Below are 21,396 nucleotides of genomic sequence, written 5' to 3' on the forward strand. Positions count from 1 at the left end.
TAGGGTTTGCATAGCCTCAACCTCCATCACCTTCCTATCAACATAGAGCAACCCTAGCATCCATTGTTGACATTTGTGAGCTTGGTGCATTGAACTAACAAGAAAATCTCATCACCATCTTCTTGCACACATTCTGGACTCTTGTAAGTCCTGAAAATCTGATCTTTGTGTGCTATGTTTCTAGATCTAGCCTTGTATGCACTTTTTTCAATGATTAAGAGAGTTTAAGTGGATGGATTTCGTAAAGTTGAAAACTTAATGGATCCTTGAGGTCCCTTTGTGGTTATATGTTCCAGATATAAAGTTTGATAGATTTTTTATTCCATGCATGAGGTTTTGGCCTCACTTTCACCATTTTAACCTAGACTGAGCTCAAGACATGCATTGAACGTGCATATTTATAAAGAAACAATTTTTATGATTTTTTGGGTGTAAGAAAGACTTTGGGAAAGTATGAATGAGTATCTTAAAGGATTAAGGGCTTAATGCATTAAGCTGGCTAGAATAGGTTCCAGGACGTGGAGGATTGATCACCACCACATGGCGATAGACAGTCTTTACGATTGTTTGTTGTGAGGTCACCACAACGTGGCAAATTCTTGGCCACGACGTGGTCGTTAGCTGATTTGGTTTTGACTGTTAACTTTTTAACCAGTTTGACTTTTTTTGTCAAACTTGGGTAGAATTGTTTATTTAGGTAAGGGATAGTCTTGGTTTGGCTTTAGGTAGCTCTGGTTAGCCGTTCTATTGCTAAAGATGCTATTGAGCTTCCATTATTTTTTTCACGTGAGTTTTCTTACTATACTTTGTACTGCGGTATGTATCCTTGTGTGTAGGGTGTTGGTAGGTTGTAGTGATATGTTAGATTGGTAGATCTGTTATGATTACATTTTCCTTCCTGGTTATTGTTTATCTATTTGTGATGAGATTAAATCTTTAATCTTTGAAGATCGATTAGATCTTAAACAGGTAAGTAAATATAAAACAGCAAGAACACGAAAATAAGAACAAGGCAAGAGTGAATCAAACGTGTCGAATGATTAAAACAAAATCCTCAGAAGAGCTCGATTAAGAACATCAACTGTAGAGGATTGGTAGGTTTACAAGAAGGATCAAAGAAATCTGTAAATACTATCGTTATGCTCTAGATCAATCCTTTTTCTAATATGCATGCAAGCATATACTTATATAATAAACATAATGGGCTCTCGGTTGGACAGGCCCAAACCGGAATACAAATTAAATAAACAAATAGCTGAGCCCAAAGACGCAACCCTTGAACAAATCTTCAACCCAACAATCTCCCCCTTTGCGTCAATTGGAGCGAGATCTTCACTTGTTACTTGGGCCAGCAGCGGAGGCAGGTACCTTCTTCTTCACGGTGTTAAACAGATGAGAGATAAGAGCCAGAATCGTCTGCCTAAACCTGATGTACCACTGGATCATGTCATTGAAGTACTTAACATCATCCGCTGTATTCTCTTTACACCTTTGGATGATCGACAACACGTGCTCTAGACAAGCAGTGGTGTAAAGATGTTTGTCAGCTAAAGCAAAGAGACATTTCTGTCCTTCTGCTCTAGTGAACATAACCGAATTGCGTCTCGGGTCGATCTTGCCCATTTTCATCTGATTGAGATCACTTGCCGATCCCACAGGAGCTATCTTCGGTTTCTTCTTGAAGACAGTGGCTACCTCCTGATCCATAAGGGCTACCTCCATGATATAACAGACAATCATCCTCTTGAGATGGTCTATGATCGGACCATATTCAGCTTCATTTGTCAAGAGGATGTTATGCAAAATAATCCAATCATGAGGATTTAAGTTCGGTAGATCTGCCAGGGAGATATGATGTGCAGTTCTTGCAGATCCTCGAATCACCTTGAACCGAACATTAATGAATCTACCTTCGGTGTAAGGCTTTAGTACCCGGACGTTCACTATCTTCTGGGCGCTCCATGTTAGATACTGAGGACGAGCAGCCTTCAGATAGAAGTCGATGAGCTCCCTATCAACCTCAGGGTTCGGATGAGGGACTTCATAAATATTTGAGAAGGCGTGGAAGATAAACTCCTTTCGAGTCAACGGCATGTCGAACTGCGAATCGACAGAATTATTGCAGTCGAACGAAATCGCCGACTCGAGCCATAAGATGCTGGGAGTGTCTATGGCCTCTTTGATCATTCGCTCCCGAGTCCAGGCAGGGAAGAGAGTCTTCCTGCTCTCGAGTAGATCGTTGGCTTCCTTCTGCTTGCGTTCGGCTTCTTCAGCCTCTCGCGCCACACGATTAACATCTTCATCAACATTGCGACTGTTCTTTCGTTTCAACATGTCAGCAATGGTTTCTTTATCTTCATCTTCATCTTCTTCCTCAACTATGTTTTTCCCTTTGTCTTTCACACCCGAACCCGAAGCTTGACCAGTTGGAGGTGGTTCGGTTGTGTGAGTAGCTTTGGAGGAAGGAGGTGGTTTCGATCCAGTCTTCTTCTCTTCTCCCCCTTGTTTCGGATTGGACACGAAACTAGGTAAACCTTCGATTTTGCTGAGAAGGTCCATGGCAGGAGAAAGCTTTTTAGCAAGGGTTCGCCTCACCGAATGGTTTAGAATTGGATCGTGTGCTTCTAGGATGTTTGATAAGGCAGCGTGTACATCCGAAACACATGTCTTGATGACCTCCCTTTCGGATCGAAGAGCTTCAAGCTGTTGTTGAGAGTTTGATAGCTGAGTGCTCTTGACCTTTAGGGCGGTGGTTTTGCTTGCCAGAATGTCCATCAATGAGTTCTCAGCTGCGAGATCCTCTTGAAGCTTAGCTAGGCGCTCATCAATGGAGGCACGAAGGGCCGAGTTGTCGTCGCATATTGATTGGCGAAGGTTGGTGAACGAGGTCAACTCCGTTGAGACAAACTTTGACAATTGCTGAACAATCGGTTCCAAAGTTGTCTTGGTAGAATCCGCACTCTCCTGTAAGGACTTAAACAGGGATGAGGCGTCGTTGAATAGTTTATCGACTTTTGTGGTCGCAGCCTCATAGGCTTTGGTAGAGGCGTCGATGGCGGCAGTGGTTGAGGCTACCGAATCATGCTGAGCCCTGGAGAAGGCATCAACAATCTTTTGAAGTGCAGCTTCAGATAGAGAGGACTGTTGGTTGGAAGATGAGGCGAGAAGTAAGTCAACCTTCTCGTTGAGCTCCTTAAGATGCTTCTTTGTCACTGGAGCATCATCCTCTTCATCACTCTGAACCTGAAACGGACTAAAATAGACCGAATCGAAGGTCATGTTATCACCGCCAAGGAACGGGTTATCTCCATCAGAGGCGTGATCTGGAGATGGTTGGGGTGGTGAAGCTGGGGGTGTTGTGGGTTTTGTGGATTCAGGTTGAGTGTGGGTAGGTTCGGTTGTATGGGTTTCGGTTTGAGGTGGTTTGGTTACGGGTGGGGTTTCGGTTACAGGTGGTGTTTCGGTTGCAGTTGTGAAAATGGGTGGTGGTATAGGGAAAGAGGTTGGAGGAATAGTGGTAGTGGGGTTTATGGTGGGAATGGAAGTAGGAATGGTTTGAGTGGGTGAAGGAATGGGTGAGTTGTCGATTTCCATATCTGGGGTAGGAGATCGGGGTGGGGTGTTGCCTCCTGGAGGGGTTTCGCCTCTTTGAGAGCCGGCCGAGTCCGAACTCTCGCCTTCAGAGTCACTCGAAGAAGAGGGAATAACAAGCTTGCGCTTCAGTTGAGTCTTCCTCCTCTTCGGCTGTGGGGACTGTGCAGCTTTTGTCTGTTTCCTCTTCTTGGGAGAAGGACCCTTAGGAGCTTTGGTCGCTTGCTTCCCTTTGTCCGCCTTTTTGCCCCTGGGCACCGGTTTGTCAGCATCATGGATGGACTTTAGCATTTCCGGTGTAAGTTCCCTAGGACCAGATGCCTTGAACTCTTTGATCGTCCGGATGATCCTGCTGTCGGATGGGACGTCGCCATACATTGTCTCTGGAATAGAGCCAATGAAAGAGAACCTGGATGCATCAGAAACGATTATCTTGGTGGTATGAAAAGTACCGACCGAAGACATCACCGCACCAACAGCAGTAGGTATATCCAGCTTATCCATCGCCCATTTGGTGATAAGAATCCAGAACCGGGCAAGCGACACCTCAGAATGTCGTGATGAAGAAGAAAGGCTCTGGATGAGCTGTTGCCAGTGGACCAACCCAAAGTCGAGGTTGACGCCGTTGTAAACTGCGTACATAATCGACAAGAACAGTCGACTAGCACCATCAGATCTTGAGCTCCGTTCAGACAAGCCCTTGAAGAGAACTGTGAACATGCCGTTCCACTGCGGCGGCAAGCAGGACTTCTTGAACTTTGCAACGGAGACGAGCGCCTCCGTGTACCCCATGTTATAGAACATGTTGTAAAGATGCCCAATCGGAATCGTCTCCGGATTAATTCGCGATTGGTCAGCAGCCAAACCAATCAAAGTGCCAAATCGCTGTCGAGAAATAGAGGTTTTGTGATCAGCAACCTCGAAGAACACCCGCTCGACTGCTTTGTCATAATAGGCAGTCGCATACACCTGCGAGAGAACCACCATTGGCACAGACTCAATCCTGGAGAGAGCTGGAGCGATTTGGGAGTACTTCAGGCACTCGATAATCGGCGACATGTAAGAGTCGTACGCCAGAGGGTTTAGGTCGATCACCAGGCATTGTTGTGGACGAATAGGAAGGATTTGTGAGGTAGCATGGACGAAAGATGATTCTGCCATTGTTGAAGGTAGGAAGAAGAAGATGAACAGTGAAGCTTTTTCGAGTTTTGGCTCTCTTGTAAATTTTGAAGCAGTAAAGAGGTAAATCGTGGTGAAGACTGCCTTTTATAGTGGGTGAAAGGAGAGAGAAAAATCGTTTCAAATCTTCTATGGAAATACGAAAAGGTTTCCTGAATGACAGATGCGTGACAGTTGAGGCGTGCGATGATCACGTAGGAGAGAGAGTGTCAGATTCCTAGGATCACGCCGCCCAACAAGCGCCGTTTCAGAAGAAAACCGTTTCAAATCCTCACGCGCCTTTAAGTGCCAGAGGGATGTCGCTTGGATTTCGCACACGCGTCCACTTTGTCAGTAAAAGAGTGGACGTTTCAAATTCACACGCGCCCCTTTTTACCACTGGTTGAAATTCAATCCTTTTAATTTCCCACCTGAGTCAGCAACCCTTCGTCTTATCGTTTTGAATGGCATCTTTTGAATAAATTGCCCACGTGGAGGATTGTTGACCACGTCTTAATTATTAACCACCAATGCAACAAATCAGCCTGATATTAATTAGTAACGGAAGTTTGGAAAATCAAAGATTTTCGTGCAAAGAGTGTAAAAAGAAAAGAAATAAAGCAACTCTTTTTAGGATTTACTGTGATGTCAATAATGACACGACTGATGATCCCGGGCATGAATCTCTTCCTTCAAGGTCAAGAGAGACCTTAAAGTGTTAATGTGGATTCCCGTTGAATTACGATCAATCATTTTTTAAGAAATGTTGAAAGGCTTCCTTTATGAGATACTAAACAACAGAAAGCCCAATATGAAATTTTTCCATGTATTCGGCTCACGGTGTTTCATCTTTAACTCTAAAGAACACCGCAACAAGTTCGATGTCAAAGCCGACGAGGGAATCTTTATGGGCTACTCTCTCACATCCAAAGCATACAGAGTCCTAAACAAGCGTTCGAGAAAAATTGAAGAGACATATTACGTGACCTTTGACGATAGCTATGTCAAAAAGCTACAAGCCAAAGAAGACACCGCTGGGGAAATCTTTCCTCAAACTGGCCAAGTCACAGTCTCGATCGCTAATCTATACGAGAAATTTCTGGAGCTCGTTGACGAACCAGAGAAAGCTTCTCTCTCAGAAGCAGGTGCAGCAGACAACAAGGTAGACCACATGAAGCAAATTGTTGAGATTAAAACTTTAATCTTTGAAGATCGATTATATCTTAAACAGGTAAGTAAATATAAAACAGCAAGAACACGAAAATAAGAACAAGGCAAGAGTGAATCGCTTGTTGAGATAGGACCTGTTCTGTGTAAAACAAGCAGCAGAAATAGCATCAACCCAAAAATAAAGAGGTAAGGAAGCGAAACTTAGCATAGTTCGGGCAGCTTCACACAAAGATCGGTTTCGTCTTTCGACTATTCCGTTCTGTTGAGGTGTGTAAGGAGCTGAGAAGTTGTGACTTATTCCCTTTTCTGCTAGAAATTCTTCAAATTCCCTGTTTTTGAATTCCAGACCATTGTCGCTCCTGATGTTGCGAACGACCTTCTTGAGCTGTACTTCAATTTGCTTGATAAACATTTTCAGCTTATGAGTCGCTTCAGATTTGAGCTTTAGAAAGAACACCCACGTAAATCGTGAAAAGTCATCAACAATAACAAGAATATACTTGCTACCACCGATGCTTTCGATAGATGAAGGAGCACACAAATCAATATGAAGTAATTCGAGTGGTTCAACAACTTTTGTGTTAATTACAGATGGATGACTTTGACGACTCTGCTTCCCCATTTCGCATGCAGCACACAAATGATCTCTATCGAACTTGAGCAATGGAAGACCCCTAACATGACCTCCAGTGACAAGTCGGTTGATATCTTTAAAGTTGAGATGAGAGAGTCTTCGGTGCCACAACCAGCTTTCGTCAGATTGAGCTTTTGATAACAAGCATATAGCTGGGTTTCCTTTGATGGGTTTAAGGTTTAGAGGAAACATTTCACCCTTTCGCTCCGACTTGAGAATTACTTTCTTTGTCTTTTTCTCAATAATTTCAGAACCTTCATCATCGAATGAGACTTTGAGACCTGTACCTCCAACAAGCTGAGATACACTGATGAGGTTGTGTTGGAGTCCTTCCACATAAGCCACCTTCCTTATAGTGAAATCACCATTAGTTATCATTCCGTATCCCTTTATGATGCCGAAAGAATTGTTTCCAAACTTGACATTGCCAGCATTTGTAAGAGATCTGTATTCCCTGAGCTCCTCTTTCCTCCCTGTCATGTGACATGAGCAGCCACTATCGATGTACCATTCTTCGTCAAACTGCTCGTCACTTATAACCTGCAAAAATTAAGAAGATTTAGGAACCCAAAGTTTCTTGGGTCCACGTGAGCTTTTCATGGGAACAGGAACAGTAAGAGAGATGTCAACAAGATATGTTCGTTTTATAAGTGTTGTTTCATCTTTCTTTTTAATGGTAAAAACTTTTATTTTATTAGGATTGGGTGCGGTCGGTTTAGACTCTGGTGTGGATGTAGAAACCTTCTGTTTGCCCTTTTGTTCAGCCAATGAATGAGGTTTTTGAGAATGAACAGAATGAGCTTTAGAGCAAAATGGAGATGAATTGGTGGAAGTAGAAGAATTAGATGAACTAGAAGGAGTGGGTTTCGATTGAGAGGACTTCTTGGCTGGAGACTCTAGGTGACCCTTTTGCTTTTGATCATTGGAGGGACTGACCTTAGAGTTTTGATCTCTTTTGACTTCAGAACCGAACCTTTGCTTTCGGTTGAAATCGTTCTTTGAACCGAACCTTTGCTTTCGGTTGAAGTCATTCTCAGGCTTTCCGACAGGATTGTTTTCATACTTCAGATTCTTGTCTTGATGTGAGAAGTATGCATTCTGGGATTGCCAGAATTGCCTCCTTTCAAAGAGATTCTTCCTGTATCTTTGGTTCCTTTCACGTTTCTTATTCCTCATCTGCTTCGGTTGATGATGAATATTAGCTTTCATTTTCGGTTTCTCCTTGGCTGGTTCATTTTGAACTGTAGGAGTTTCACTTTGAACTGAGGAAGTAGAGGGAACGTCTTCTTTTGCCGAACTTTCATTCTCCTGAGGAATGTCTTTCGTACCACTGGTGCTTGGCTCATCGAAATTATCTGGCTTGTTCAAGGGTTCAGGTATGTATCTACCTTTACTCATCCAAGAGGTTCTTTCTGATAAGCCTATCGTTTCGTTTGCATTATCTATTGGAGCTGACCAGAAGTACTCATCACAGTCATCAGCATTGTCTTCGTTTACAATAGCTGTGAGTTCAGCCGTCTGATGTTCGGTTACTCCAGTGACCTTGTATACTTGATTTGGAGTGGTCCTGACCTTTTGATACACAACTGCTTTCTCTGCTAAGATCGGGGACTTTTGTTGGGACAATCGAGCGAACTCCACTGAATTTTCAGAAATTAGATTCTTGTGGTTTTCAGGTTCGCTTTTTACAAATTCTGAGCAGTCAACCGTGTCCTCTACAGAAATTTCACTCATGTTGTCGTCCTCGTTAAGCTCAGATGCATTTTCAACATCAATTTTGTTTTCTGAGCTTACGTTGGCGTTTAAAGAGTCAAATTTTTGTATGGTTTCGGTTCTCAGTTTAAGTCTATCATTTTCATCCAAAAGGTTTTTAAGCATGTCCTTGTGGTCCTTGGATTTAATGAAGGACTCAATTTTGTCCAGTCCATACATGTAGGTCGGATTGACATCGTCAGATGATATCACACTCTCACAGTTATAAGCTTCGGCATCAATTTCATCCTCCTTAAACTCAAGGAAGGGCAAAATCATGCGATGGATCTTTTGGCCTATTTCACAGTCCAAGTGCAGCTGAGTACTATTAGAATAAAGACGTTTTTCAATTAAACAAAAAACATTCCTCTGTTTTAACAACTTTAAATTGTCTCTTTGTAAATAAACGTTTTCGTCTTTAATATTAACTAATTCAGACTCCTTCAACTCGATCCACATGCGCTGCTCCTCACTCTTCGAAGACACCCCGCTTAATTGATCAGTTAGGTTAGAATTGGTGACTCGAGTTTGAGTTAAGCTACTATCTAGATGAGAAATTCTTGTATTAACATTTTTTAGTTCTTTCTCATATGAGGATTGTGGTACTTTAAATAAAATGAAAACCGATTGTACCTTCTTTATCAGTTCATCAAGCTCATTGAACTGCTGGCTGAGTGGTTTGGCCGTAAAGCACATGTCCTCCTGCCCCTTCGGTTCATTGCTTCCACCATCAGTGTTGTATCCCCTCATCTGAGATACATCAGACACCATGAAGCATCTTCCTCCACTGCTCTCCTCCTTTGCCATATAAGCCTTTCCATGAGTAGGCTTCCTCACTTCATCGTCTTCTGAGTCGGTAGACCAAACTTCCACGCTACCGAACTCGTCATCAGCAACCGAACCCTGCACAATAAGAGCATTCATGGAAGGGTTAGCGGTAGACTTCTTCTTTCTCATCTCATCGAGCCTTTTCTGCAGCACAACTTCCTCATCCTTTTCATCATCCTTTTCAGCCATCTTTTTAAGGACACAATCTTTAGCATAGTGGTTTTTCCCACCACAGTAGTAACAGCTTACTCCAGAATCACCATCCACCTTCGGTTCCTTCTTGGGCTCTTCAACCTTCGGTTCATTGTTAACTTTTTCTGAACTATAACTCCCCTGCCAGTTTCGGTTTTTATTGCTGGGGAATCTCTTCTTTATGAACCTCTTGGGGTTAGACACCATCATAGCATAATCCTCAGACGTGAGGTCATACTCCTCCAAGTTAAGGTCTTCATCCTCCATCACAGCTTTACTTTTTGACAGGAGGGCCAGCGAACCAAGGCTTGAAACAACGTTCTTCTCCTGCAGTACAATCTTCTCCTGGGACTTGAGAATACCCACCAGTTTCGCCAAAGAATATGATTTAAACTGCTCATGGGCTTTGACTGTAGACACCACTGCTCTCCATTCAGACCTCAGACCATTTAAGAATGTAACCTTCTGCTCGATAAGCTTCCTTTCGATGTCATGTTTGATCATCCTGCTGAGAAGATGATTAAAGCGATCGAACGTCTGGGTCACTGTTTCTTCTGCTCCTTGCCTGAATTCTCCAAACTCAGATAAGAGCAAGGTTTGGATAGAATGTTCAAGATCCTCGTCTGTAGAGTACAGTTCGCGAAGTCTATCCCAAACTTCCTTTGCCGTCGTGCATGAGCTGACCAACCTGAAGGTGTCGGACTGAAGGGCGAATCTTATCAATCTTAACGCCTTGATATTGCATTGGAATTTATCCTTTTCATCTTGTGCAATATCTTTAACATCCTTCAGCAGATCATTGTACTCCTTTTGAGTTTTGATAATCCTGGACGTTGCAGAATGAGAAAAAGGTCCATTAATGATAGCTTCCCATATGAGGTATCCATTATCCTCAGATCCTATCACGTAGTCTTCGAAGTGATGCGCCCAGACTTCATAGTCATGGGTATATAGGATTGGAATCTTCGTGGTTGAACCGATGCTGTTGGAAATATTGATAGGATTTGATTGCGACTCATCCATTATGATCGAAAAACCTGTTCAAAGATCAGACTTGTAATAAAGCAGATTAGGGCAAAACAATAAATATCAAGATACGTCAATAATGAGATGACGGCTCAATAAATATCGGTAGTTGCGGAAAAACCCTAATTGAAATCTTTTCACAGAAAAGATGTGTATCGATTACACATCCTCCTGCTCTGATACCAATTGATGAGATTAAATCTTTAATCTTTGAAGATTGATTAGATCTTAAACAGGTAAGTAAATATAAAACAGCAAGAACACGAAAATAAGAACAAGGCAAGAGTGAATCAAACGTGTCGAATGATTAAAACAAAATCCTCAGAAGAGCTCGATTAAGAACATCAACTGTAGAGGATTGGTAGGTTTACAAGAAGGATCAAAGAAATCTGTAAATACTATCGTTATGATCTAGATCAATCCTTTTTCTAATATGCATGCAAGCATATACTTATATAATAAACATAATGGGCTCTCGGTTGGACAGGCCCAAACCGGAATACAAATTAAATAAACAAATAGCTGAGCCCAAAGACGCAACCCTTGAACAAATCTTCAACCCAACAATTTGCATATGTCGATATATTATGGTTGGGTTGAGGTAGTCCTAATGTAGGCGTTGTGAGGCAGTCTAGCCAGATTGTAGGTCCAAGGAGAGCGGTCCAGGTGTACTCTAGGCTTTACGAGACGGTCCAGTCAAACTGTAGGCTCATGTGTTCATGCATTGTATATGTATTGTTGTTGGGGTATTTGGAGAACTTACTAAGCTTTGGCTCATAGTTATGGATTCAAATGTTTCTCAGGTACTAATTAGATTACGAAGGCGAGACTGTACACACATGTCACACCCCAAAACCGGAACGGCGAAAACGTTCTGGGGTGGATGATGTCATGTCAAGTATCACAGCATATGCAGTATAGTAATCAAAGTACAACAATCATTGCATTAAAAGTAATAGTTTTACATCGGTTTACATTGAAAAGAATCATCAAATTAATACAAGTAATAATGTAGATGCAGCTTGGTACTAAACGGTCTTCACTAAAAGCGCCTGAGATGTACCTGTCTATTGCTGACCTGAGAATACAAGTTATTTGAAAGCGAGTATCAGCATTTTTACGAATGCTGGTGAGTTCATATGTATTTAGTGTCATTTTATCCAAATAACTTTATATAAGTAGTAGTTTAGAGTATACGGTGAATTAGAGTCCTTTCCAGAAAATCCTATATTTTCTAATTTAAAAGTAGTCTTCTACCAAGATTGGACAGAGTTATGTTGTAAAAAGTAATTTTTTTCCCTTAACACTATCATTATCAAAATATGGTATTGATTTTAAAGAAAGTAGGAGAATATCAGGGAAAATAACATATGCCTCAGCAGTGAAGACTGCTGACTAAGGCAAAAGAAATCATAGACTCTAGGAGAGTATCGAATGAACGACACACCTGACTCAGTCTAACGAGAAGAGACACAGACCCCAAACAGTATCAAATGAATGATACGTCTAGCAAGGTCTAAAAACAGTGAATACAGTGTTAATTCCCGTTACCTTAAGGCCATGAATTATAAGGTAACCCCGAGATACTCGTAACCATACTGATAGACACTAGACAACTTGACGCCCTGCAAGCGTCGGAAATAATGTGACATCTGTCACCCTTTGGCTTGGTAGGCCGTGGACTGTAGCTAGCAGTCAGGGTGCGGGGGTGTCAATCCCGTATAGATCTATACACCCAATTCCCGCTCTCCCTACAGGAGACTCTGGTCACCAACTAGACAACGGAGAAGGCCGTGTCCTGAAGATGCATCTCGTATAGTGAGATCTGATGTAAAATACTGAACTAGTGATAGAGACTCACAACTTAACTGACCGATGTAAACCTATATGTCTATGCTTGTATACATAGTATGTAACTAATGATCAAATGAACTTCGGACGGATATCCGATCCCACCAGACTACATCTCAACGAAGAAATGGAAATAGGGCGAACTAGCCTTCCTAAGTCCTTTAAACATTGTTTATATAACTATACAAGCACGGGCATACATTTAACTAAGTAGAAGCATTAACAAAGTAGAAGTATTTCATGAAGTAGAAGCGTTTCTTAAAGTGGAAGTGCTAATAAGGTATAAGCGTTTACGAAGTAGTAGCATAAATAAAGTAGGAGTGGTTCGTGAAGTAGTAGCATTAATAAAGTAGGAGTGGTTCATGAAGTAGTAGCATTAGTAAAGTAGGAGTGTTAATAAGTGGAAGCGTATCGTGAAGTAGAAGCGTATCGTGAAGTAGAAGTGTTAACAAGTAGAAGCGTATCGTGAAGTAGAAGTGCATCGTGAAGTAGAAGCGTATTACAAAGTAAAAGTGTAACACGAAGTTAAAGCGTTAACAAAGTAGTAGTATTTAACTAAGTAGGAGCATTAACTAAGTGGAAGTATAACGAAGCAGTGGTATCTAACAAAGTAGGAGTATAAACACATGGACGAAAAGGTTAATGGAAACGTTGGAAAACCATTACATTTAAGAAAATCAAGATCTGGTATTCTTTTGTAGAATAAGTTTGAAAACCTTTAGACATCCTTTCATAAACAAGTTTTAAATGAAGCTTTGATAAAGCATTATAGGTAAAGAAATCCTTGTTTAAAATACTGCTGTAACTGAATCTGAAATAAAACATACAGTGCGAGAGTCAATTTGAGAAAAGATTTGAACAAGTAAAGACGTTTTAGAAAACCATTTACAGTATCATACTTGGTAAAACAGTTAACAGTGTAATGAATCCTTGTGCATGCGGGTTATCAATCACAAGTGATTGATATGATAACTGGCATGTTAAACTTGTATTCCCCCCCATAAAAGCATGTAAAAACATTTAAAAGGTTAATTTAGGGGTATGAACTCACTTGTTGTAAGTGGATCGAACGAAGGTGCTGGTTGGGTGCTCGGGGTCAAGTAAAGACTTGAACACACTTAGTGACCTATTAACATATGATGACATATGTTTACATACAATTAGTAAATATAATACTAATTAAACACGTATACGCATCCTAAATTGCGGAAAACACTTTGATTGAGTGCTAGGGGTGTCCCGGGTAACATCTATGGGTATAAATGGCCTAGATAGGGAGTTTACTCTTCAAGAGTAAACTCTTTATAGAGTTCAAGGCCCTAAGACCAACTCCCCATGAGTTTACGGCCGTAAACTCATGGTGAGGGTGTTTTAGGGTGCTAAATGGTCTTATCTCACTCATAGAATTAGGCTAGGTCCAAATATAATGCATATGAAGGGGTTTAAAGCTTTAAATGGACCATTTGAGGAGTTTACGGCCCTAAAAAAGGAGTTTACGGCTGTAAGCTCCTATATGCATGTTCTTTTGGTGTTTTAAGGACTTAAATGGTAGGAGATAAAGTTCTATGCATTTTTCCAAGTCAAATGAAGGAGTTAGGGCATCATTTGGGAACTTAATGGGCGTTTACGACCCATGGACCAATTATAGGGGGGTTCACGGCCGTGAAATCCTATTTCCTTGGTTTCTTTAATGTTTAAAGCATTTACTACAATGGGGTTGCTTCTAGACATTTTTCCAAGGCCATAAGAGGTGTTTGAGGGCATTTCTAACTCTTGAATTTGAGTTTACTCCCCGTGAAGAGGAGTTTACGGCCCAAACATGTTATTGGGTAGTAAACTCAAGTTTACTCCCCAAAAGTTAAGTTCAAGGTGTTCTAAGTTCGTTCCCATCAGTCATTTAGCCATATCTAAGCCTTAGGGGTAGTTTAGATGGGTTTTGGGGCTTAAAAACCCCACTTAAGGGTGTTCATGGTCCAAGAGTGTTCTTGCGCCGTAAACACATATCCTTGCCCCTATTTGATGTCTTAAACACGAATTTGCATGTTAACTAAGCTATACAACAAGTTAGGATAGATTTCTTACTAGTTTGGGGCTCGAAACGGGCGTTTTTGGCTCGAAAACAAGTTGTAGAGAGAGAGAGAGAGAGAGTGTAGAGAGAGAGTGAAAAAAGTGTAAATGAAGTTTACTCTCCCTTATATAGGTGCTTGAGTTGGGGCTCAGTGGAAATCTACCCAATACTGTCGCTAAACGGGGCTTTTGGTCGGACCCGATTAAGTGGTCGTATTTCGACTTGGTTGAAACTAGAACTTTTCAAGGGATTAATGAGGGTGTTTCTTATTTGTTTTCAACCCTTACCAAGTCATTATAAAAGTCCCACATTAATTAACCTTTTCAAAAAGGCTAACGGACAGTTTAAAAAAACAAGGCTTATTAACAGAAACAGGGGTTAAATATGACAGATTAAATTTCGGGTTGTCACATCATCCCCCGTTAGAGGGAATTTTTTCCCAAAATTCAGGTTTAGGCAAGGAAGTAGGTGTGAATGACCGAGTAATGAGATGAAGGTACTTCCTATTAGGCTGATCCTCGCACTCCCAAGTGAACTCTGGCCTTTGCTTGGCGTTCTAACAAAACTTCACTTATGGGATGCGGATTTCCGTCTCGTGCCGTTAGCAATTCCTACTGGTTCATCTACGAAGTTAGGGTTCCCAATGGTTTCTATCAAGATGAAGATGAGTGGGATACAAAGAGTGGCGTCGGGCAAACACTTATCAAGTCTAAGAAGTGGATCGATTCAGGGTAAACTTATGGAGTTTCCGAAAGTAGTAGTGGACTGACGAGGGTTGGACCAATCTTCTGAGGAATCTCGGATGGTCCTAAGCTCTTGGAAGGGTAGAGCTTTTCAGTACTTAGAACATAGTGTACTTCTATGGCGAGATCATCACCGGGGTGATCGCCATTCCGAAGTTCCAACCGTTCTCTCTCGTACTGAAGATGTAGTCCTTCTGGTTGGTTCTTAGAAACTCGGGTTGTCCTTGGATTCATGTTTCTACTATTGATTGGCTCTCCGAGGTTTTCTGGATCATTGGATGGATTGCATGTCTACGGGTATCTGTTTGCTATAGAGTGGCTATCTCAATCTTGTGCAAAATAAACCTGCATTAATGAATCTTGAGATATTTCTAACGGAAACCCTCAGGGTTGGGGAGATAGGGTTTCACCAGACGAGTGTTGGACTATCTCTGGAGGTGGTTCTACTATTTCTGTGCGAGATAGTATTTGTGGAACACCTAGTAGTCCAATGAATCTCTAGGATATGTCGTATTCTCTAAGGCGTTGATTTATTTTGGTTGCAGAAAGCGCGTGCTCTAGTATAGCCCATCGACTAACACCTAGACTGGTGTCATGTCTATAATCTCTTCGGGATCTGGGTTATAAGGCTTAACGCAACCTATTTTCAACTTTAATCATGTATTCTTGACCGTGGAGGTTATCCTGTGGTTCTCGGTATTCTAGTGCTTACTTCGGAGAAGGTGGTCCATCGTCTACAGGGAAACGGTGATTTCCTCCACGCGAGAAGGCGGAGGGTCCTAGGCACTACTCGTCGGTAACGGGGTGGACGAAGTGCCTGAGTAGTGCGAACATCTTCAGCAACTACTCTTCCGAAGGTTCTAAGTTTTCTTGATCTAGGTCAAATCTAGTGAGTATAGGGTTCCATCACTCGGAGCTTTAATCTCTTCATCCACTCTTCCCAGAGTTTTAACTTATCGAAGTTTTTGGATTTCCGATATATCCGCTGAGATGCTTAATTCAAGGGATTAAGCGTGAATGGATGGTCGTAGTCAATGTCCTTGACTCTTACAACTCAGATCTCCTTACCAACCGAGGGTTTGGCTACTATGTTGGCTTAACAGGGATGACAACAAACTTCGGATTTGTGGTCATTATAGTAGCTCACCCGCAGGGGTCTATGGAATAGGGTGAAGGGTTTTACTATGAGGTTCGTGGTAGAGCTCATACTTGGCTTAACCACTAATACTTGGTGTATGCAAGCTGTATATAATTGAGGTTGGCAGGATGTTCAGTTGTGCGACTCCACCCCAGAACCACAACCCAACGAGGAACAGGGAATAAGGAGGAAGCACACATCTTAAATCTTTTTTATCTCAATTATATACCACCCTTATGCATATACTCAGTTATAGTGGTCAGTCCCATGAGTTCTATCCTCTTGATTCACGAACCTGATTGCGAGGTGCGAAGGGTCTTTCTGGGGAATCTACGGAGTCTACTCCGGGTGGTTATCGTCTTCTGGAATGCCTGCAGTGTCTTTCGTTTTGGTTTCTATCTATCTAAGAAGGTTTGGTTAACTGCGCGCGGTACCCTTCTCCTGGGTACTTCGGAAGGTTGATATACGAGTGACGACTGATGGATCGTATTAGTCTTTATTATTTTTATTTTGATTAGGTTCGGAAGAACCTTTATTTGCTGAAATGGATATGGAGAAAGTTCTTTTTACACAGCACTAAGGATTTACACATGGTTGCATGATGTCGAACCATGATTGATAGAGGCATCGAAGTTGGCATACTTCGACATGATAGAGAATGAGAGTTGATAGGGTCATGTGCTGAACGGGCACACCAGTTCTAGGCGTCTTGGGTTTCGTCCCGTGTATCACTGTCATGGATACTTGGGCCGATAGAGTCGACGCGGAACTATCAAAGGCCCTGAGTGTTTCTGAGTAAAGTACCTTTTCATGAATGGATTCTCACGAGGCATTTCTATAATCGCCTAACATATACTAGTCATGTATAATTAAGGTGGGGAGGACTGTTGACTGAGCGACTCCACCCTAAATCCACAACCAAACAAGGAACAGGAAATGAGGCGGTATTTACTCACTTTAGGTCTATCCATCTCAATTATACATGGTCGTAACGTATATATCTAGCCATTATAGTTTTACCTGATGAAATTTTAAATTTTATAACAGTGCTGTGACTTTCGCCTTAACGGGGAAGTATTTACATTTAGAATTAGTCTTTTGATGTTTTCAGTTAGTTATCTGAATTTGAGAGACGTACCAAAATCTATCAGGTTCCTTGATGCTTTTCCCCAAGCATTAGAGTTAGACTCCTCCTGTGTCTTTGTTGTTTCCTTCAGTTGGGCAGTCCCTTTTTGAGGTGTCCCTTTTCGCCACATAGGTGGCAATCTGTATTGGTCGCCACATTGGTGGTTGATGAAATAAACTCAATCGGGGTTTTGCAGACGCGAGCAGTATGCCCCTTCATGTTGCACCTAGCACAATAGAGTTCCCGACATATACCATGATGATGGTAGCTACACGGGCTGCAGTGGGGAAGGTTTCCTAGGTATGGTCTTCTTGAAGTCGGGATGGAAGAGCTGGCAGGGGTATCGACTGTCTCAGCTCATTGCCTTATGAAAAGGTCCTTGAGCCGAGGTACTTCCCTCCTCGATCTTGAGCTTTCTCTTCAGTGGATTTGGTTGAGGTTCTCGGACGGATGGGTATGCAGGTGTTGGTTGCTGCTGTCCATTATTTGGATCGAAATTTTCCGATAGGGCTCTTGCTAACATTGGTGTTGTTAGCATTCAGTTGAGCCATGACAGCTGCTATGGCTGCCAAGACCGCATCTTGGAACGTGGCTTCATCGAATAGGAGAGTCGGTTTCTTGTCGGCGGATGGGTTACGCTTCCTCGGAGGCATGGTTTTCCTACACGGAAAGGAACACAAGCTGATGAGAGACGACGGTTAACCCTGGACGTATCTATCCTTACTATATTAGGCATAAATTTTTCCCGTGTTTCGGATACTGGTTGTCTGAGTGTCGACTTACATCCCTATGATGTAGTCCAGGTATTCAAGGTAAGAGTATGAGTATCGAAAAAAAAGCCATAAGATGGGAGTCGTTCCTACTAAGTTACCTTTATACTGGGAAAGGTTTCACTCTCTGGTTTGGAAAGATCTGAGAACAGTTCAGAACGAAGACTGCGAGATGAAAGGCTCATGAAGACTTATGGCTAACAACCTCAATAGAGGTGTGGGGATCCGCTCTAATCGTATTACTTGCAACGGGAAAAGGAGATTTACCTAACACATAGCGTGAGTAGTGGAATCACCAACTCACTAAATTGTATTATTTTATGGGTGTATTAGCGCGACTAACACGAGGAATAAGACACTTCTCGGGTTCCATGTACTGGCTCCCTTTGTCTACCTCGTATTTTTTACTGAGACCGGCGTTGGTTTCCTTCGGGTAGTTACCTAGGGTTCTCCTCTCCTATAGACATATTGAATTTCTACTCCGCCTTACTTCCGAATCCGACTCTGGGTGTCATCACTTCATGATGGATGACTGGAAATCTCGGAAGTTTAGGCGAATTTCTCACTGATGTTCCTAAAAGATATAGGCACTTGGTGGTTTCAATAGTTTCGACCTACTTCATTTATTTTCGAACTAAAAATCTTCTTAATGAACCTTTTCCTGGATCTGCATTGCCTCTTCTGCCGAGTACTGAAGTAGATAGGGTTTTCTACAGGGTTCGTGCGAGAATGGAAATGTCTAAGGAATCCTAAGAGATTTTTACATTTCACTAGGTGATCCATATCGAGTCCTGCTACGATTACACAGGGTATACAGATCATATATAGCTTAGATCCGATAGGCCTTCGAATATGTGATACTACTCTATATCCACATCCAAACAAGGAAAAGGAAGTAGAGCGAAACCACACATTCTTAGCCTATGGTATCCTTATTATATATAACCTTGGGAGTATACTCTCTGTAATTGTAGGTATATCAATAAGGATCTTTTTAGTTCTTCACACAAGGTTATCTATGGATCCTAAAAATACCCCTATGGTATTTTAATTTCTTGCCTGTTTTTTATCTTCTGAACATGATTCTGGGATTGATGTGAGTCTTTTAGTATTCCAAAATACTCTCATAGTATTTTAAACTTTATGTTTGGCTCTAGCATTCCTAGTTGGTAAGTTTCAGACCTACTGCAACACCACTATCACTCCGAAGCACACGTTCATCGCATCTCGAATAAATGTAGTTGATCAGGTTACATTTATTCCAACTTACGATTACATAACTGCCCAGGTTTGACGGTAATGCTCAACATCCGAAGACTTTTATTCTTGTTCTTCCTATGATACTTGTGTTCGAGTGTTTAGATTCTGGATGTTCTTATACTTTCGTAAAATATGGTTATATTTTAAAGTATAATTCTTTGTCAGAGTGTTTTATCCCTATGTATTTATAGGCTGTATATCTTTTATGAATTTATATACTTAGCTCACTATAAACAATGCTCTGATACCAATCTGTCACACCCCAAAACCGGAATGGCGAAAACGTTCTGGGGTGGATGACGTCATGTCAAGTATCACAGCATATGCAGTATAGTAATCAAAGTACAACAATCATTGCATTAAAAGTAATAGTTTTACATCGGTTTACATTGAATAGAATCATCAAAGTAATACAAGTAATAATGTAGATGCAACTTGGTACTAAACGGTCTTCACCAAAAGCGCCTGAGATGTACCTGTCTATTGCTGACCTGAGAATACAAGTTATTTGAAAGCGAGTATCAGCATTTTTACGAATGCTGGTGAGCAGGAGTGGTTCGTGAAGTAGTAGCATTAATAAAGTAGGAGTGGTTCGTGAAGTAGTAGCATTAATAAAGTAGGAGTGTTAATAAGTGGAAGCGTATCGTGAAGTAGAAGCGTTAACAAGTAGAAGCGTAGCGTGAAGTAGAAGCGTTAACAAGTAGAAGCGCATCGTGAAGTAGAAGCGTTAATAAGTAGAAGCGTATTACGAAGTAAAAGAGTATCACGAAGTAAAAGCGTTAACAAAGTAGTAGTATTTAACTAAGTAGGAGCATTAACTAAGTGGAAGTATAACGAAGCAGTGGTATCTAACAAAGTAGGAGTATAAACACATGGACGAAAACTTTAATGGAAACATTGGAAAACCATTACATTTAAGAAAATCACAACCTGGTATTCTTTTGTAGAATAAATTTGAAAACCTTTAGAAATCCTTTCATAAACAAGTTTTAAATGAAGCTTTGATAAAGCATTATAGGTAAAGAAAGCCTTATTTAAAATACTGCTGTAACTGAATCTGAAATAAAACATACAGCGCGAGAGTCAATTTGAGAAAAGCTTTGAACAAGTAAAGATGTTTTAGAAAACCATTTACAGTATCATACTTGGTAAAACAGTTAACAGTGTAATGAATCCTTGTGCATGTGGGTTATCAATCACATGTGATTGATATGATAACTGGCATGTTAAACTTGTATTCCCCCCCCCCATAAAAGCATGTAAAAACATTTAAAAGGTTAATTCAGCGGTATGAACTCACCTGTTGTAAGTGGATCGAACGAAGGTGCTGGTTGGGTGCTCGGGGTCAAGTAAAGACTTGAACACACTTAGTGACCTATTAACATATGATGACATATGTTTACATACAATTAGTAAATATAAGACTAATTAAACACGTATACGCATCCTAAATTGCGGAAAACACTTTGATTGAGTGCTAGGGGTGTCCCGGGTAACATCTATGGGTATAAATGGCCTAGATAGGGAGTTTACTCTTCAAGAGTAAACTCTTTATAGAGTTCAAGGCCCTAAGACCAACTCCCCATGAGTTTACGGCCGTAAACTCATGGTGAGGGTGTTCTAGGGTGCTAAATGGTCTTATCTCACTCATAGAATTAGGCTAGGTCCAAATATAATGCATATGAAGGGGTTTAAAGCTTTAAATGGACCATTTGAGGAGTTTACGGCCCTAAAAAGGAGTTTACGGCCGTAAGCTCCTATATGCATGTTCTTTTGGTGTTTTAAGGACTTAAATGGTAGGAGATAAAGTTCTATGCATTTTTCCAAGTCAAATGAAGGAGTTAGGGCATCATTTGGGCACTTAATGGGAGTTTACAGCCCATGGACCAATTCTAGGGGGGGTTCATGGCCGTAAACTCCTATTTCCTTGGTTTCTTTAATGTTTAAAGCATTTACTACAATGGGGTTGCTTCTAGACATTTTTCCAAGGCCATAGGAGGTGTTTGAGGGCATTTCTAACACTTGGATTTGAGTTTACTCCCCATGAAAAGGAGTTTACGGCCCAAGCATGTTCTTGGGTAGTAAAATC

The sequence above is a fragment of the Lactuca serriola genome, chromosome 9 (assembly GCF_051521515.1).
Source record: "Lactuca serriola cultivar US96UC23 chromosome 9, Lser_US96UC23_V15, whole genome shotgun sequence".
Classification (NCBI taxonomy): Eukaryota; Viridiplantae; Streptophyta; class Magnoliopsida; order Asterales; family Asteraceae; genus Lactuca; species Lactuca serriola.